The sequence below is a fragment of the Dasypus novemcinctus genome, chromosome 4, assembly GCF_030445035.2.
Source record: "Dasypus novemcinctus isolate mDasNov1 chromosome 4, mDasNov1.1.hap2, whole genome shotgun sequence".
NCBI classification, from domain to species: domain Eukaryota; kingdom Metazoa; phylum Chordata; class Mammalia; order Cingulata; family Dasypodidae; genus Dasypus; species Dasypus novemcinctus.
In genome coordinates this window covers 12,126,844-12,146,490 of record NC_080676.1, presented here as the reverse complement: position 1 = coordinate 12,146,490, position 19,647 = coordinate 12,126,844, and the positions used below count along the sequence as shown (strand labels likewise).

The window sequence follows — 19,647 nt, the reverse complement described above, 5'->3', positions numbered from 1 at the left end:
AAAAACACCAATCAGTGCGAATTTTTTTTATTCCTTTGACTTCCAGATTTACCTGATCACTGAAACATTTTCGTCTCTTAAATATTACTGTGAGCTGATTTTGAATTACGAAGTATCATGCTAAGTGAATTTATTTTCAGTGTGGAAAGCGGGCTTTATTCCCAATAAACAGAAATCTGGGCAAGGTGATTATTATGCTCACTTTTCACCATATGAAATCTTTAACAAGAAAAGCCTTTGTCATTGCTTTCTGAATTGCTCCAACTTGCAAGATATGACTCAATTTATTTATAGATGCTTATGTAGCAATTGCATTATATTTTAGACAATAGGTTAGGTGGACTAAACCCAGACAGGTATTTGCATTAGAGGAGAGATCTACATTATTATTTTTTGAAAAAATATGCATAATAGCTCTTCACAAATGTTCACCTCATTAACAAAGAAATGTCATTTCACTTTAGCTACAAAGACCTTTCCCTGACAGAGGCACATTTGCAATAATGCTCTGCTTTGAATTCTTTTTCTCCCTCTCCCAGATACATTAAAAAAAAATATTTCTCTACCTCCAAATGATTCTAAGATATATGGTATTCAAAGATGTGGGCTTCTTTTTCTTGGTTATGCATCAGTAGCACAACAAAGGTCAGCTTTGCTGTGCTCTGCATATGGTGTGCTCACGTATCTGACTACTTCTACCTATTTAGCCTTGCTGCATTTTTCCAGATTGCAATGCGTTCTTCCTATTCAAAGCATCTTCTGCAGGGCTGGATCCATGACTTTCTGAATTATTAACACCTGGCACAATGCCTCCCAGAAGTGAGAGAATACAAGTACTGAATTATCCTGTGCATCTCAAGGTCAGTCTTCACACAACCTTGGAACCTGACAAGTAGAGCGGACAGGGGGCATTGACGGGGCACTGGAGATCTGGGCTCTCCGCCGGGGTCTGCTCATGCACTTGGGGTGCCTTGGAGAAAAGCACTGACTGCTGTGACCCAAGAAGCATCAGCCAAGTGAGGGCAGGGACTCTGGTTTGGTCACAGTTATGTTCTAGTGTCCAGCAACATGCCTGGCACACAATAGGTGCTTGTTTTACATTTTTGAACAGGTCTCCGTGTTCTCCATGCTAGACATAGAGGGATGAATGAGAAACTTCTGCTCTCTTTGGGGCCCACACACATGTCGAGTGCTCCAGGGGAGAGGAATGTGGTGCCCTGGGCATGGCGGTTTGATATTATTGATGAATTCCAAAAAGAAATACTGATTGTGTTTGTAAACTGGTCTGTTCCTCTGGGCATATTAGATTATATTGGATTCAGAGGTTTCATTTATATTTGATTGAATAATGATTAAGGCTTTGATTGGACCACGTCAGTAGGACGTTGTGTCCCCGCCCCTTTGGTGGGCAGGGAACTCACAGAGAAACCACACGTCAGAGAAGAGAGGCTGGAGTTTTGAGCTGGAGTCCGGGGAAGTAAATACACAGAGAAGAAGATACATGAGGAAAGAGAGAAGGCTCCGTTAGACACGGCAGAGGCCCTGGGAAGAGAGACGAGCTGTTCACCTGATAGTTTACAGCTGCCTTGTGGAGAGAGGGCTGTTATACTAGGTTGTAAAACAAAGACACGTGCCTCGTTGGTGGGACAGAGTAGGAGACCTTGAGAAGAGATACTTCAGCCGAGATCCAAAGAATTTCCAGCATAAACAGGCAAAAGGCACTGGGAAGACGGGGGCCTTGCAGACAGAGCCTGATGGCAGGTGAACTCCGGGTTCATCTACAGGGCTGAAGGGCATGAGTGGTTAGAGCACAGAGAGCTGGCCATGGCATGTGGGCAGAAGCAGCCAATGGTGGTAGGCACCCACAGTCCATGCTAGAGCATTTGGTCTTTTTATAAGAGCAATGGGAAGCCACAGAGGAGTTTAAACTGGGCCACGGCAGCACACTATTTGCATTTTTTAAATGCACTCTGGCTGCAGTAGGGTCTTCTGCCTTTCTTTGAATAGCTTTTTTTTCTTCTGCTACAAGTCCTCAGTGCTTTGAATAGTCCCTTGCTCATTATTGGTGTTCAATAATTAGTTGGTGAAAAACTGATTGGTTCCTTTTAAGCAACTGTACCTCCTTGATTCAGCCTTCCGTGTCCTCCTCCTCATTGTCCTCCTTCTACCCTGGTATCCTACAGTAATTACTTAAGTGAGGAGTAATTCAGGATGGATGGAAATATTGATGAATTGGAGTGTTTGGGGGCTGAAAAGAATCCCTTTACTCAAATCAGCCCATACCAGAGGCATTTTATCAATTTGGAAATCAAGGCCCAGAGCTCCATGAGCAAGTTCTTGCCCTTAAAATGGATTTCCATTCTTTGAAATCTTCTATTTGAGTTTCATACATTTTTATAAAAATTCAAGCAGTGCAAAATTTGGTCAAATAAAATTTAAATTTCCCCACCCTAGTGATAACCTCTATTAAGGGTTGGTGTATAGACTTCCAGAACTTTTCCTACACACATCGTTTTTAAATACTGATTATATTGTACATCAGTGGTTCTTAAACACTGTTTTCTGGACAGCTTTACACACTAAAAATTACTGAGGACCCCCAAAAAGCTTGCCTCTGTTTATGTGTGTTACGGCCAGTTTGGTATGCTAGGATCAGCTAGAACCAGTACAGAAGAGTCAGTTATACACATCTCTTTGCAAATCCACACATTCAGTTACATCATGTTAGCTTGAAACAAGACATGGTGGGACTAAACAGTACAAATCAGGCCTTTTCCTCCCCCCCAGGGAGTGAGAGTTTAAGCATTTACCAGCGTTCCACTGATTGCATGTAGCATTGTTTACCATCTTAGAAATTTAAAGTGAGGATTTTAGAAATTCAATATTTAATAAATAGAAACATTTATTAATTTATTTCAAAATTCATTTTAAAATAATAATAATGTTTTTTACACTTTTGCAAATCTCCTTGATGTCTGGTTTAATATGACAGATTCTCACATCTGCTCCTTCATTCAGTCTGTTTTGATTATACACATTGTGTCGCCTCTAGAAGCCCCCACCCTTTACTCATGAGAGAACAAGAGTGAAAAAAGCCAAGAGCGTCTTAGGAATATTCTGAAGGCCACGTTGACCTCATGGACCAACCCGAAAGGGTCTCAGGGAATCCCAGGGATCCCTGGACCTCACTTTGAGCACTGTTGCCTCGCATACAATTCTGCAGCTACCTTTTTTAACTTACCATGTTACAGGCAATTTTCCAGGTCATAACACAGATCTATGTCATTAAAATGAGACCTGTTATACATGCTCAACGGCAGTTACCTAGATCCTTCATCTTTTATCGTACCATTTCTCTTAATGTACACCCACATGCTATATTTTATAGGGAATAAGGGGATAAGGTAGAGACAAGAAGTAATTCCATGAAGACTTGCATAGCCCTCCTCTTTCCTTAAGATCTTTGAAACGAGCTGCCCACGCATGGCGCCTCACCTAGACCAGCTGCCACGCCCCGCAGGAGGATGGGTTGCGGGATGCGTCCCCTATTCCCTCGTCCGAATCGCTGTCCCCAAAGACATGAAAGGCCCTTTACCTCAGTTTTGAGAACTCAGATAAGTACAACTCAGCTGGATTCACCATGGTCTTCAGAGAGTAAAGAGCAGGGAGCAGGAAAGAAGAGATTTAGGGATTATGCTTTGGCTTCCTTGCCAGGGGAGCATCTGAAATCTCAGGAGCTTGACCTGGAAGCCCAAGAGCAGACACGAGGCGGCGAATGGAGTTCATTTGTAAATGGTAATAATGATAGTTCCTGCTTCACGGCCCCCAGAATTGTGCCAGAATCTTCAACGGTGCTGCCCCACTGTCGATACTCACCAGATGGCTGTTGTGAGGACGAAGTCAGTTTTTACACATCTGTTCTTTTGCAGAGTGGTTGTGGTTCAGTGTCAGATACACGGTAGGTTTTGTTTTGGTGGTTTTGTTTTGTCTTGCTTTTTGGAGTGCTCGAATTCAGACTCATAATTATATCTGATCTATCATGGGATTATTTTATTCCACAAAATCAAATCAAAAGCATTAAAAGGAGTAGGTTAACACAGGCAGATCCTGGAACACACACGGCAGTTATTCAGTGAGTTTCAATGCGTAGCTACCAATCTGAAGTCGGTTAGACCAGAACACATGTGGTGAGAAATGGGCATCTTGTCAGAGCAGCGAGGCCAGACCTGCGCGACAGCTGTCTTGTTCTCTATTCCCTTCTCTCCCTTCTCTGCATGTGGCAACAGCTATTTGAACAGTGATTTCTGGATTTCTGATAGACTTGGGAAAACGGGTGCACATTCTCCTGTCTGGTCAAGGTCACTAATTTATCAACTTAGTATTTCTCTAACTTGAATATTTCATTTGCTTATTAACCATTTCTTATGTATTAGCCACAACCTTCTAAGCTCCTCCATGGTAGGTATCCACTCCCCTTGCCTCATGCAGGGCGTGTTACAAACACAATAATTGCTGGTTGCAAGAGAGCAAACCTGCCCTGGGGCTGCAGGCTGCCTTCCTGGTTCTAACAGCAAGTGAAGTGCGGCTTAGACTCTAGGCAACCACCACCCCACATGCCTCCTCTCCTTCCTCCATCCTGGAATCTTGGGCAGGGGCCTCTATTCCTCCCATGTGAAGTTCAGAAACAAAACATGACACTTTTTTGTCAATCTTTTCATTTGCCAAATTTACGAGAAACGCAGCATCAGATATTGTGCCCAATCCTTCTAGTCTTTTGCTTGTGAATTCTTCATTTTGTAGTGTATATAACAGCACCTTGTAAAATACAGCTGCTCTGGCTTCTCAGTTTCTCAGAAGCCAGTAACAGTTCATGGGTCAGAGTTCTTGGAAGCGGAAGTCGTGCCTTCTATTCTCTTTATTCAAATTTTCTTCACGTTTTCTTAAGAGTTTTTCTCAAAAATATGATGTGTTCAGTTCAACCAATATATAAAACCGCCCAACAAAACAGGGTTGGATCCTTCCAAAATCCATTCACAAATCCTTTCATAGGATCACATTCCCTAAACAAGATTTCATAAGGACCTTGTTTTATGACGCTTTAGGAGAGAATTACATATCTAAGACAATTAAAACTTTTTAATAGGAATGGAGCCAAAATGCTCCGGATGAATTCAAAACTCCTCTGGGTCTTTTCCAAATGCCAAAGTGAACTTGGACTTTTTCCCTTCCTGTCGTTTCCTTGAGTGTAAGTGGTGTTTTTCTGGACTGTTCCAGTGATGTGTGGTTTAGTCCACAAGATGCTGACCCCCCTCCAGAACAGCAGTTCCCACTCTGAAATGAAATGACTGAATCTTCCTGAGTCTGGCCCACTCCCTGAGCTTTAGGATACCGTCGACCACTCAGGAGCCTGGGGCGCACAAGGCCCTTTACCGCACCCCATTCGGAAGCGCTGTCTCCTCCCAAGACGGCCCTAGCTCTCTTCTCATTCTTCTAAGATGCCTCATGCTCTTTCCTCCAGGCTTTCTTTCTTTTTCTCTCAAGAGAACGCTTGTTCAGGCTCCTTTGTTCCATCTTTTGCTACTGTTGATTCTCCTGACGGATGGGTCATGTAGGAGGTCAAGCAAAGTAAAGATTTTTTTAAAACTATTGATTTATCAGATAATCCAATGCCTGGCACATATAAGTGCTCAAGAAGTATTGACTGCGTTTTCCTCGTTTGGAGCTAAAGGGACAAAAAAATATCTGGAGGAAAATGAAAAATCTAGAGGGTCTCTCTTCTTCTTAGCCCCCCTCCTAGGCACGTTAGGGCTTCTTATGAAGTTGGACTATGTGAAATAGCTGCTCTTTGACATTGACTCAGCCAATATCATGCTGATAGACAGCTCGGTGTCTGTCTATAAAGAGACACTTTATATGTGTTCCCCACTCACTATGTGGGTCACCAACCGCCCCGTTTGCCCAGGCTTGAAGGGTACGAGACTGGCAGTGCTAAAACAGGGGAAGATACCAGCAAACTGGAACTCAGTGGTCCCCCTGTCATTGGAATGTTGTCCGGTTCTGTTTCTGAGCTTTTCTATGTCTTCAATGTGTAAAGAAAAATCAGCCCAAATCATCCTAGTGCTATAATGGTAGTTGAGACTTATTGCGGGCCGACTGCACGCAGGTGGCTGAGTTTACTTGTTTAATCCTTCCAATCATTCTATGAGGCAGGTACAATTCTTATCTCCATTTCACCAATGGGCAAAAGAGCACAGAGAAGCAAGGTAACCCGACTTGGGTCACAGAACCACCTGTGGTGAAACAAGACTTGAACCAATCCTGAGAAGCTGACTGCAAAGTTCGAGCCCAAAATAGGGACACTCACTTCGCCTTTCGTTGACTGTCTGAGGTTTCCATAAAATCTGCCCAAGGAAATGGTTCCCAAAGGAAAAGGAATGGAAGTGGTTTTTTCACTTCCTGCCTGCTTTGTTCTTCTCCCTTCTCCCAAAGTTCCTACCTTCAATTCCATCCAGTTAGCCTTGGCCAGGCCACAGCCATGCCCTGCCCTGATGACGTTCCCCTCACCTTGTCCCAGCAGGGCACACTGCCCGGCTCTGGACACGCAGGTGCCACCCTCTGTCCTGCAGATTGTCCCTCACCTCCACCTGCACCACTGCTCCCTGCTTCCTGAGGCCCCCTGCGTCTGCTCCCGTTGCTGAGAGGCTTGAGGAGAGGTGGGTTAAGCAGCTGGAGGTGAGCCTTAACTCTTGGATGTCATGCTAAGAGATTTGGCTTTTACTGTGTAAACAGTAAGGAGCCAGCCAAGATTTAGGAGCAACGGCATAAGCGCACCTATGTTTTGTGCAAGATAAGATGGAAAATAGACTGCAGCAGAAAGTCAGATAGGATTGCCTTGATTATATGAGATCCGACAAATTCTGATGCAGTGCTGCTAAATACATAATGCACAGCACCAAGACAAACTTGTCAATCAAATGAAAAAATCAACCTAATCTGGTTACTTCAGCCCTGTTAATAATGTTCCCTGGTTTTCACTCTCTTAAATAGATAGAAATTCTAATAAAGAAATACAAGTTGTCAAGCTTTGTGCCCTATCAAACACATTACCTATGTTGGAGCCAGCCATATTCCAATATGGTAAATGTATGTAGTTAAAATGATAACGTTTATTAATCTTATGGCAAGGTCTGAAAAACAACAGAGTGAGCACATTTCATATCTGTGAAAAATGGTTAAAAAAAGAACAAAAGCAGAAATGAAAACATGAAATACGTGCAAGGGGAATACAGGTGTTGAAATGTGCTATCAAACTATCTTATCATTGTTCTTGATACTCTTGTGGATTCCAAGTACATATGTCTTAAGCTGCATAGAGGGAGTTGCACAACTGGAGATGTAAAAACCTACTCTAAAATAAGAAAATAGCCGTGTTCCACATTAGGGGGCAGATAAGCTTTAAATGAATGCAACAGTTTTCTGTGTATATATCCATAGATGCCAGATCTCCAAGTTCCTTTCTCCACAGGAAGCTTAATACATATATATATATATATATATTTCAACACATGAAATAACATAGGCTTGCCCTAAGACTGTCTTTTATGCCTTGCTAAATTCAGGATCCTTACAATAGCTGCCAACTCCTAATATTTCAAAGACTGTCTACATTAATATCTTTCAAAGCCCCAAACCCTGGCTAGGAACGAAAATTGTTTTTGAATCTGCTTCAAGAATTAATATTAGAGACTAGGAGGTTTTCCTCTCAGCAAATTGAAGCTGAATAAATTGTTCTCTGTCTCCTTAGAAATGGAATTGATTGCTCGAGGTGAGAGCTGCTGTGAGGAGGCAGAGCCAGGCAACATTGGGAGTGGGGGGATGATGTGAGGGCTGACAGGGGGTCTTTGTTCTATTGAATTATTGTCAGGTCGTTTCTTTCAACCTAGTGTAGATGCTAAAATACAGGAAGTAAGTATATTAGCTTGGAGTTACACTAAAGCAACTGGAATTCCTGGACTACTCGTTTCTCCTTTCTTGTATTACTGAATGCCCACAGAGCTGCCTGCTCCTTCAGCATTCCTGGGTGGCTGCTCACACCCTTAGGACTTCTGACACAAGTGAATTGAAACTTAGATGTGCAAAGCTGATTTCATCCTTGGGGTTGAGAGAGACGAGCTGGGAGATGTCTCCCTGTGGAGATTCTGGGCTTCTGCTTTGCCCACTCCCTGCCCTAAACAATCAGTGATTTCTGTGGTTTGAGGATGTGGTATAGTTTCCTTTGAAGATTTAAAAGGTCCAGACATCCTAGTCACCTGTCAAAAGGTTTCATTGATGGCTTTGATTTAGTTATTTCTTTTTCTAGTCTTAAAAATAAGAGGTAAATACGAAACAGAATAATGAGACTAAAACAAAGCAAAACAAAACCCTGATGCCTAAAGGCAACCGCCATAACTGTTAATATTTTGGCATTTTTCCTTCCAGTCTTTCTTAGCTGTTTTAATTTAGTTGAGAATAAAGTGTGCACAATTTTGTATACTACTTTTTCTACTTGACAGTTATTACCAAAGCATTTTCCCATCCATTCTAATGCCTCTTTTCTTTTTTCAATACTGCCCATATAAATGTATCTGGATCCAATCTATTTTTCTTTTCCTACAACCTGTAGATTTTTAGAATTTCATTCTTTCTTATTTATGCATCAATTTAAATCAGATTCCACAGCAACTCATTGACACTATCTAAGGGAAAGGTGAGTTTTAAAGGGATAAAAACGTTCCTCAATACTCACAGTCTCAGAAATATGCTCCAAGGCTGTGATGACATTTGAATGCTAATTCCCAGAGTAAACTGTGAAATGGTTCCCCAGAAGTTCCATAGAGCAAAGAGAAGCTACATTTCCAGAATGAGAATCATATGCTACCTCAGCATGCCAGAGAAAGCATCTTCCTGACAAAAAGAGCCAGTTTCAGAGTCCTCATTTGCCACGTAATTGCTTTGTGACCTAGAATATGTCACTTTCCTGGTCCACAGATGCCTCACTGAAAAATGGGTGCAATGATACCTGCCTCACACAGGGACACTGTTTAGCATAACCAATGCCCACTAGAGCGTTGACCTTGCTGTCCAATATGAGGTCTTTCACTGTGGCTCTGTGTTCATTTAAATGACAGCTTGTAAAAATACAGAAATGACATTTTCCATAGGGTCTAAAAAAGATAAGAACACATCCCTAAATTATCTGCATCTTCATTTGACTAGCATTTTTCAAACAAGTAGGCCATATTTTTCATAGGATGACAAGTTCTTTTGGCACCTATATAGTATTCATTGTGCTTTGTTCATCTTGGTTGAGCATGGGTATAGAGTCTCAAGAAATCTGATTCCATTAATATGCCATAATGATGGGGGGAGAGGTGTGACAAGTCCAAGTGATTAGTCTAGATGAGTCAAGGGGCTTATTTCAAAATTACATGCATAAGCTCTATTGTTTACTGTCAAGCATTTTCCAAATAGCCTTAGACATATCAAAGAAATAACATGGTCACCATACATTCTTCCTTGTTTCTTAGAGCTGATTTTCCTTCTCCTCCATCTGTACAGTCTCCATTCTCACCCCTTTCTGGAACATTCATGAACAGTCTTGCCTTCACCTTGATGGAGACCACTGAGGCATTGGGTGGGAGCTCCACTATCCCTGGCTCCCACCTCAGGTCAGCCACCATTGTTTCCCCATCCTGTCTTCGGAGGCTCAGAGACAAACTCCTCAGGGACTTGGGCCATCTTCTCCCTCGTTTCTTCAAACTCCGTCTCTCTTAACTGTTTCTCCCCCCGTATAACCTTTTTCATTACAGACCATGGATACATTCTTCAAACCCCTTCTTAGTTTTTTCTGAGAAAGTCCTTTCCTGATCTTCCTCCTGCTTTCTGGTCTCCCCTGCTCAGCCTCCCATCTGCTCTATTGTAGCATGAAAGTATACATTAGAGGGGAAGTGAGTGTGGCTCAACTGATAGAGCGTCCACCTACCATTTAGGAGGTCCAGGGTTCAAACCCAGGGCCTCCTCACCCATGTGGTGAGCAGTGCTGCTGTGCACATGGAGTATCAGGCCACAACAGGAGCGCCCCCTGTACAGGGGAGCCCCACGTGCAAGGAGTGCACCCCGCAAGGAGAACCGCCCTGTGCGAAAAAAGCACAGCCAGCCCAGGAGTACCTCCACATACACGGAGAGCTGATGCAGCAAGATGATGCAACAGAAAGAGACACAGATTCCTGGTGCCGCTGAAAATGCAAGCAGACACAGAAGAACACACAGCAAATGGACACAAGAGCGCAGACAACGGGGAGGGGGAAGGGGAGAGATATAAATAAAAATAAATCTTAAAAAATAGTATACATTAGAAAAGACCCCCAAATCATATCCTTACAGCATGTCAAAGAAATATATCATTACCATTAGATTTCTTTATATGACTAGAATAAAGGGACATCTGCCCTCAACTCTTTTTTTTTTACACAGCCTAAGTGGTAGCACTAAAAATATGTGTTTGTACCATCAATGTTTTTGTTACATTATCATACCTGCTCACCTCAGGAAAACAATATGCATGTGTCCTGATTTATTTTCTTTCAAAAAGTAATTGAGCATCCCTTTGGGCTGAACATTAAGGGCATTACAGAAAAGTATAATGATATAATTTACTTCATTGAACCCCTCAAGTTTGCCAGAAATTTTATATAAAAACAGCTTGTGCAGTAGGCATTAAATACACCAATTTTACATGGATTCAAGTTGAAGCTCCATGTTCTCCAATTCACACAGCTTGCAAGCAAAGAGCTGGAAATCAAGCTGTGTCTTTTAGCACAACACTTTCTTTTTATGACTCCACGGTTAAGTATTAAAAGATCCTAAGAGGTACAAGTCATGAGGAAGGGTAATTACTGGGGTTAGCTTTGAGAGTTTTGACCAAATTAATTATATAGTTTTTTTTTCATTCATTTGTTTTCCCAAAACTAAGAATTATGTAAAGTTGTCTTAGGCTTTGGAGTTTGGTAAAAGGAAAATAAGTCATTTCCCTCTACATTTTCTCACTTCAGTTTACAAATCAATTTTTTCCCACTTTATAAAGTCATGCACTTTGGAAGAAAAGGGAAGCATTGTTTTGTAATAAATAAATAAATAAATAAAAATACATTGAGAACTCAAAAATGCTGTCCTTTTTCTAGTCCCTCCCAAGATCTCTGAACCAGGAATTTTTACATGATTCCGGAGGTACTGAAGCTGTATCTCCCTGACAGCTCGTTAATTACTGACATTTTCTTTTTCTCCCCATGGAATTCTGGAACTGGAAGAGACCTTGTTACGTGGTCCCCATGTGAAAGTAAGCAATGACCCAAGACCCAAATGAAATCAGGACAGGCCTAATGAGAATCAGGGGACACGTGTCATGAAGAGGCAGACAGTGGACCTAATGTGGACAGAGCATACTCTGTCTCTTCTTTCTACTTCTCTTCCTCTGTTTTTTAAGAGTAATGTTTTAAAGCACATTTTAAGGGAATTTTAGGCCTATTTCCCTTGTGCTTTCTTATATTCTTGTAGGTTTCTCCTGTGATGATTATAATGGCATGAAGGGGAAAGGTTGTGCCTTGGTGTAGGTAGATAGTTGGGGCAGTGGTAGAGGCACAGAGAAAGCTGTAGTATGTCTGGTTGTTTCTGTGCCACCCTGAACGTACCCACTCTTTTCTTATCTTAGAAGTTGGCTGTATTTGGTGGGAATACTAAAGCTTCACGTCTTCCTCCTAGATCAGGGAGGATGAGGAGAGGTGATATGGGATGGCTCAGATGAATTGACAGTGCAGTGTAGAGATGGGCTCTAAAGCCATATCCAGAAGCAAGAAGAAGGAGAGTCGGGATCAATTAAATGCCCGCCGTGGGCACGGAGGGAGGCGTTACAGTGCCCACACAAGGTTTTGGCCATTTCTATGTAACTGTTAACCCCTTTATTTGACTTAACTCCTTGAAGACAAGATTTGTGTTTTGCTCATGATTGTGTCCCCAGTGGCTAGCACAGTCTTTGCACAAATTAGACAGTTAATAAATATTTGTGAATTAATGGGGATCGAATTAAGAGAATCCAAATCATAGTTTTAAGCTATTTTTGAATCTGATTTATGAGCTATATTAGTCTGTATTAGTTTCCCACTGCTAAAGCAAATACCATACACTGTGTTGGCTTTAAAAATGGGAAATTTTGGCCCGTGGATGTGAGGCTAGCAGAAGTCCAAAACTGCAATAATAACCACTCTATTCCTCAAAACCCTCCAATGCCTCCCCATCATCCCCTGTAGAAGTGAAAATCCTCCCTGAAGCCTAGGCTAAGTCCTTTGTGGGTTCCTCCATCACCTGGTTCCTAGTTCCCGCTCAGGCCGCCTCTTCCTCTCTGCACCTCATTCTCTCCTCCAGTCACACCTGGCTCCTTGCTCTTGCTCAGGGCTTTTGCACTGTGGCTTCCTCTGACTGGAACGCTCTGACGCTTGTTTTTAGGTCTTTACTCGAAAGTCACCTTCTCAGTGTTCCCTTCCTTGGATACTCCATCGACAATTTCCACATCCACTTTAATATTTCATATCTCCCTTCCTGCCTTATTTTTCTCCTTAGCTCTTATCACTATCTAATATATAATATAGTTTAATTACTTACTTATTGTCTCCTCCATAGAATTTATGTTCCGAAGGTCAGTGATTTTTGTACGTTTTGTTCACTATTGTGCCCCCAGAACCTAGAACAGTGTCCGGCACATAGTAGGTTCCTGATAAGTATTTTTGAATGAATAAATAAATGAAAGAAAATCAGGTTTTGGCAAGGATGTTGAGCAACTAGAACATTTACACATTGCTAGTGAACTGCAAATTTGAACAACCTTGGAAAACAATTTGACATTATGTAATAAAGCAGAAGATGCATGTACCTTCTGACCCAGCAATTCCACTCTTGCTATATGCCCCCTGGCTAAATGCTTCATATGTATCAGAAGACAGATTCAAGAGTAGTCAGACCTCCAGTGTTTATAACTGCAAAGGACTGAAAACAAGAGAAAAGTTCATCAATAGTAGAAAAGATATTTTTTAATTTATTTATACCAAATAACAGAAAAACAAATGAATGAACTATAACTATAGCAAAACAACACAGGTGAATCTCATGAGCAATATATACAACATGATTTCATTTATAAAAACTTAAAAAACAAATAATATTTTGTTTGTATATATAAACATAAGTGGCAAAATGTAAAGAAAAACAAGGCAATAACACCAAATTTAGAATAGCAATGACCACTGTAGGGGAAAGGAAAAAATGGGATTCCAGAGGAACAGAGAACAAATTTTGAAATGTAAAGGCCACGTTCTTCTTCTTTGTCTCTGTGGGGAGTGGACAAATATTTGTTGTATTGCTTATTTTTATACTTCAAGATGTATTCATTCCGTAATATCTAGTCGATATTTAACAAAAATAACATCAAATGGAAATCTAAAGAAAATAAAAGGAAACAAAGAAATGAACAGCCTATTCATATAACAGGGACTCCAACTGGTCAATAAACATAAGTAATTACTCAAACTCACTATCAGTCAGTGACTACAAATTAAAACAACAATGAGATAATATTCATGCAGTTGACAACATTTTCTAAAGTTGATCAGATGAAGTACTAGCAAGATTTTAGGGAAACATATACTGTTAATGAAAAGGTAAAATGATGTACTCATTTTAGAGGGCAATTTTGTTGTATTTTTTTTTTTTAAGATTTATTTTATTTCTGCCCCCTACCTCATTGTCGTTTGCACTCACTGTCTGTTCTCTGTGTCTGCTCATTGTGTGCTCATCTTCTTTTTCTTTAGGAGGCACTGAGAACTGAAGTCGAGACCTCTCATATGGGAGGGAGGCACCCAATTGCTTGCACCACATCCACTCCCTTCTGACCAGAAGGGTCTCTCATTGCGTTTCCTTGTTGTGTCTCTTTGTTGCATCATCTTGTTGCATCAGCTCACTGCGCCAGCCTGATGCATCAGCTTGCTCTCTTGCTCATCTTCTTTAGGAGGCACTGGGAACTGAACTCAGGACCTCCCATGTGGTAGGCAGGTACCCAACTGCTTGAGCCACATACACTTCCCTGTTGTTTATTAAAATTCATGATTTATAAACCTATGACCAGAAAATTTACTTCTCAATATATATTCAAAATAGCTACCAATTTTGGAAAGTGCCTACAAAACAATATTATTTATTTTTTAGGAGTTTATCTAGATAAAATATACCACATGGGGCAGAGGAGGCAGAGACCAAGAGGGGTGGTCAAGGAGAACTTTGTCATCACTAATGTTCTAATTGGTTTTTTTTTTGAAGGAAAGCATATTTATGTCCTGCTTGTTTGATTATAACTAATTTTATAAAATGAATAAAAGAAAGAAAAATTGCATACCAAAAGTTGTGGGATACAGCTGATTAAATGTAGTAATTTTTTTAAAAGATTTATTTCTCTCCCCTTCACACCCCGCCCCCATTGTCTGCTCTCTGTGTCGCTTCACTGTGTGTTCTTCTGTGTCCACTTTCATTGTCAGGTAGCACCAGGAAACTGCATCTCTTTTTAGTTGCGTCATGTTACTGCGCCAGCTTTCCATGTGTGTGTCACCCCTCCTAGGAGGGCTACACTTTTTTCCCTTGGGGCGGCTCTCCTTGCGGGGCGTACTCCTTGTGCGAGGGGTGCCCCTATGCAGGGATGTGCACACCTGCGTGGCACGGCACTCCTTGCACATGGCAGCATTGCACATGGGCCAGCTCCACATGGGTCAGGAGGCCCTGGGGATCAAACCCTGGACCCTCAATATGGTAGGCAGATGCTCTATCAGTTGAGTCACATCTGCTTCCCTAAATGTAGTATTTAAATGAAATTAAAGCATTTATATTCATTAATATTTATATTTAAAATGATGGAAGACTTAATGAGCTAGAGTATTAACTTAAGGGGTTAGAAAAGAACAAATCTAAAGAATGCAGAATTAAGCAAATAATAAAAATAAAAGCAAAAATAAATGAAGTGGAAAACAATATTACAGTAGAGAAGATCAGTAAAATCAAGTTGTTTGAAATTAATCGTGCTGGGGTAATACACCACAAATTGTCTGCTTCATCGATGAACCCTGTGGTCAGGGCTCTGACACAGACTGCAATTCGTCTCAGATTAAACTCATCATATCCCCCTGTGGGGAAAGGAGAACCCCTCAGTACCGTTTATTATTCTCAACCAGCAAGCTTAATAAGGCAAAAAGAGTGAGAGCAACAGGTGCTGTGGAAATTAAAAATATTAGAGCATATCATGTACAAATAAATCTGAAAACCAAGGTGAAATGGACAATTTCCTAGAAATATATAACTTATCAAAACAGCTGAAGGGGGGGAAGTCCGGAATAGACCTGTAATCATCAAAGAAACCAAATCAGTAGCTAAAAATTCACTCACCCAAAAACGTAAGGCTCAGATCGTTTACAGGAGAGTTCTACTTAACTTTCAAAGACTATATCATTTCAATTTTACACAACCTACCAAGAGATCGGTCTAAAAGAAAGAATGCTCCCAAGCTTATTTCATAAATGAAAAGTGTATGCCAATCTCACTTTTGAACATCGATGTAAAGGTTAGGACCACGATATTAGCGAGCTAAGTCCATCCATGTAAAAAAGGGACATTATGATAAAGCTGGATTTACCCCAGGAATGCAAGGACACTTTAATATCAGAAAACAGTAAGTATAATTTACCACACTAACAAATGAAGGGAAAATATCCGAGTAGATACTGATAAAACATTTAATGATATTGAATATGCTGATGATAGAAATGCTTGGCAAAATACAGACGGGAGCTCCCTTTGTCTGATGAAGTCTCTGTTAACTCCAAGCGAGGCGGGCGGGCGGGTCCTCCGCCTGTCCCGCCTCCCTCCCCCCTTCCCTCCCTCGCTGCAGGCGCCCGCGCGTCGCGGATTCCCTGACCCTTCCCTAGCCCGCTCCTGCCTTCGGTGCCACGGGATTGGCCTCCGTTTCCTGTTTCCGGCCCTGCCTCGGGGTCGGGGCGGGGCCCTGGAGGAGGGAGAAGGCGGCGGCGACCTCCGCTCAGGGCCACGGCGCCGGGCCGCGCGGGGGCAGACGCCGAGCACCTGCCCCGGGCTCGGCCGGCCCCCAGCGTCCCAACGCCTTAGGGGGTCTTTCTTAATCAGCGCTTCGCCAGGGAGCTGGAGGAGACTGGATTGGAACATTTTGGGGTCAAAAGGGTGCTGTTTGGGGCGCAACATGGAGGAAGGATGCCACCAAAGCAGCTACTGCAGCTGCCGACGTCACAGCCCGAGTGTGCGAGGCTGTCTCAGGAGATGAACTGATGTTGCCGGCTCATAAACACGTGGGCAAATCTAGATTTCACTCAGGATAGTATTTATTTGTTAACCGCGGGACAGGATAAGCTGTTAGTCATATGTGACTTGAACAAACCTGTCGCAGACCCTAAGGAAATCAGTGGTCACACCTCTGGTATTAAAAAGGCTCAGTGGCATAGCGACGATAAACAGATTCTATCAGGTGGTGATAAAACTGCCTTTGGGATCAGGCTGCTATGAGGAAGTGCAATCTCTAAATTTTAATATGTCGGTTGCTAGTGTGGAATCGATTCCTGAGGGAGAGATTTTGGTAATGCCTTATGGACGATCTATTGCTTTTCATAGTGCAGTAACTTTGGAGCCGGTTAAATCCTCTGAAGCTCCTACAATCATCAATTCTGCATCTCTTCATCCTGAGGAAGAATTTCTTGTCACAGGTGGTGAAGATTTTAAACTTTATAAGTATGATTACAATAGTGGAGAAGAATTAGAGTCCTACAAAGGGCACTCTGGTTCTATTCACCGTGTGAGCTTTCGTCCCATGGAGAACTCCATGCCAGTGGTTCTGAAGATAGAACATTGAGACTATGGCAAACTGTGGTAGGAAAAGCATATGGCCTTTGGAAATGTGTGCTTCCTAAAGAAGATAGTGGTGAACTGGCAAAGCCAAACATCAGTTTTCCAGAGACAACAATAGAGGACCTAGAAGAAATTGCTTTGGAGAATTCAGGTTCCATCTATAGCTCAACTCCTGAAGTTAAGGCCATGTCAGGAACATGCCACACATGGTATACACTTATGGACTAAAATAAGCAAGCAGAGACAAGCATCAGCCTTCCAGAGTTACTCTCTACTTAAGGCAAAGATGGGCAGTTAATAATGGGGAATATTAATCAGTTCCAGGGCTGGAACTAACTAACTTGGTGTTACCTATAAGTGAAAAAGCAAGAGTGTCAGAAGAAAGCAGGTGGAGTAATGTTCTTATAGTAACAACCAGCCTACTGTCTTTTTGAATGAATATGTGCAAGCCAACATCCAATTTCTCTTATTACAGTTAGATTTCTTATAGCTGTTATGTTATTACAGAGAAAAAATATGTAAGGGCCTATTTTTCTGACATTTCCCTTAAAGCAGAAGGCCTCTCTTGCTTTAGTCATAAAGAAGAGGGAATATATGGTTAAGTAACTGGTTTGATTCCTCTTTCATTGTATACTGCTTCTGCACATCTAACTGGTTTTAGTTTTTGTATTAGTCAGCCAAAGGGGTGCTGATGCAAAACACCAGAAATCTGTTGGGTTTTACAAAAGGTATTTATTTGGGGTAGGAGCTTACAGTACCGGTCCAAAAAGCCTAAGTTACTTCCCTCACCAAAGTCTATTTTCATGTGTTGGAGCAAGATGGCTGCTGATGTCTGTAAGGGTTCAGGCTTCCTGGGTTCCTCTGGGCTCAGCTCCTCTGTTTTCTCCACAAGGCCAGCTGTAGACTATGAGGCAAATGGCTCTGTCTCTCTCCTGGGGGTTTCTGCTGTGTCTAAGGAGCCATCTCTGTTCCTCTGTGTTCTTCTCCTCGCTCAGGTCCTCTCTTCCCAGGGCTTGCTTCTCTTTCCTCTGTGTACTTACTTCCTGGGGCTCCAGCTTAAGACTTCAGCATCAGACTCCAACATCAAAACCCTCAACTCTGTCTTTTGCCATGCCTTTTATCTGTGAGTCCCCTCCCACCAAGGGATGGGGACTCATTGACCTAATGACGTGGCCCAATCAAAGCTTTAATTATAACTTAATCATGCCCAGGTACAGATCAGATTACAAACATAATCCAATATCTATTTTTGGAATTCATAACTATATCAAACTGCTCCACTTTACCCTCTGAATTCCAAAAAGACATTACAATATTCAAGAAAAACCTTAAATCAGTAACAATGCAAGTACTCAATCATATCACAATCAATATAAAGAAATACAGTTTGTCTTGGGGCAAAGTCCTGTCTGCTATAGACCTCTAAAACTTAAAAAACCATTTATCTGTTTCCAAAACACATATGAACAGACAAAGGATAAACATTTTCATGACAATAAGAAGAAATTGGGAGGGAAACATAAGTCACAGGTCCTCTACAGTTCAGTGAACCTGCAGGGCATCCTCCATTTGATTTCAGTCTAAGAGTCATTCTTAAGATGATGGCTTCTTCTTCTTGATGCCATATGGGAACCCACCCTTCCCACAGGCTTGCTCAATGGCCATTTTCTTGGTTCCAACCTCATCAAGCATCTGGGTGTTGACCGAGCTCCAGACCTCTCCCTCTAAGAGTATTGGGGTGATTGCCACACCTTACTCAATCTTTGGGTTACAGTCTTAACCCCCGTAGGACAGAGATGTGAAGACAACATTCCCCCTAAACTTTGGCATACAGGCTCAACCCTCTCAGAGCAACAAGTTGACCACCTGGCCTTCCCTAACCTTTGGGGAAAAGTTCACCTCTCTCAGACTTGTGGGGTGCTGACCTTAACCACCCTAATCCTTGGGGAATGTGCTCCACCCTCTCTGTACCCTGGGGCAGAAAAACTCTCAAGAATATCGAGAACATCGGGTGGGAACATCCACCCTCTTCAGCTGCTGGTGCAAACTCACCCTTTCTGTACACATGGTGGGGTTCCTCTCTTGGCCCAAGGTGATGTCTTTTTTTTTTTTTTTAGATTTATTTTTTATTTTTTTCTCTCCCTACCCCCCAACCCCCCTCCCCCTCCCCATTGTCTGCTCTCTGTTTCCATTCACTGTGTGTTATGTGACGGCTTCTATCCTTATCAGCGGCACTAGGAATTTGTGTTTCTTTTTGTTGCGTCATCTTGTTTTGTCAGCTCTCTCTGTGTGCGGTGCCATCTTTGGGCAGGCTGCACTTTCTTTCTTGCTGGATTGCTCTCCTTATGGGGCACACTCCTTGTGCGTGGGGCTCTCCTATGCAGAGGACACCCCTGCGTGGCAGGGCACTCCTTGCGTGCATCAGCACTGCGCATGGGGCAGCCCCACACGGGTCAAGGAGGCCCAGGGTTTGAACTTCCCATGTGGTGGGTGGACACCACATCCATTGGGCCAAGTCCGCTTCCCCCAAGGCGATGTCTTAATTCCAGATCTCAGCTTCCAAGGTTTTCCTCTTGAAGTTGTGTCCCCTTCAATCTCTCCTTTCCATGTCCCTTTTATTCCAGGCTGACAGTGGTTTTGTTCATACAG

At 42.2% G+C, this 19,647-nt stretch overlaps 1 protein-coding gene and 1 pseudogene across 2 annotated transcripts in view; both read left to right on the top strand.

Moving 5' to 3' along the window:
- Window positions 1-19,647, top strand: part of SLC9A9 (solute carrier family 9 member A9) — a 615,414-nt gene that overhangs the window by 315,595 nt on the left and 280,172 nt on the right. The gene's annotated exons all lie outside the window — the stretch shown is intronic.
- Window positions 3,537-17,383, top strand: LOC139438750 (serine-threonine kinase receptor-associated protein pseudogene; annotated as a pseudogene).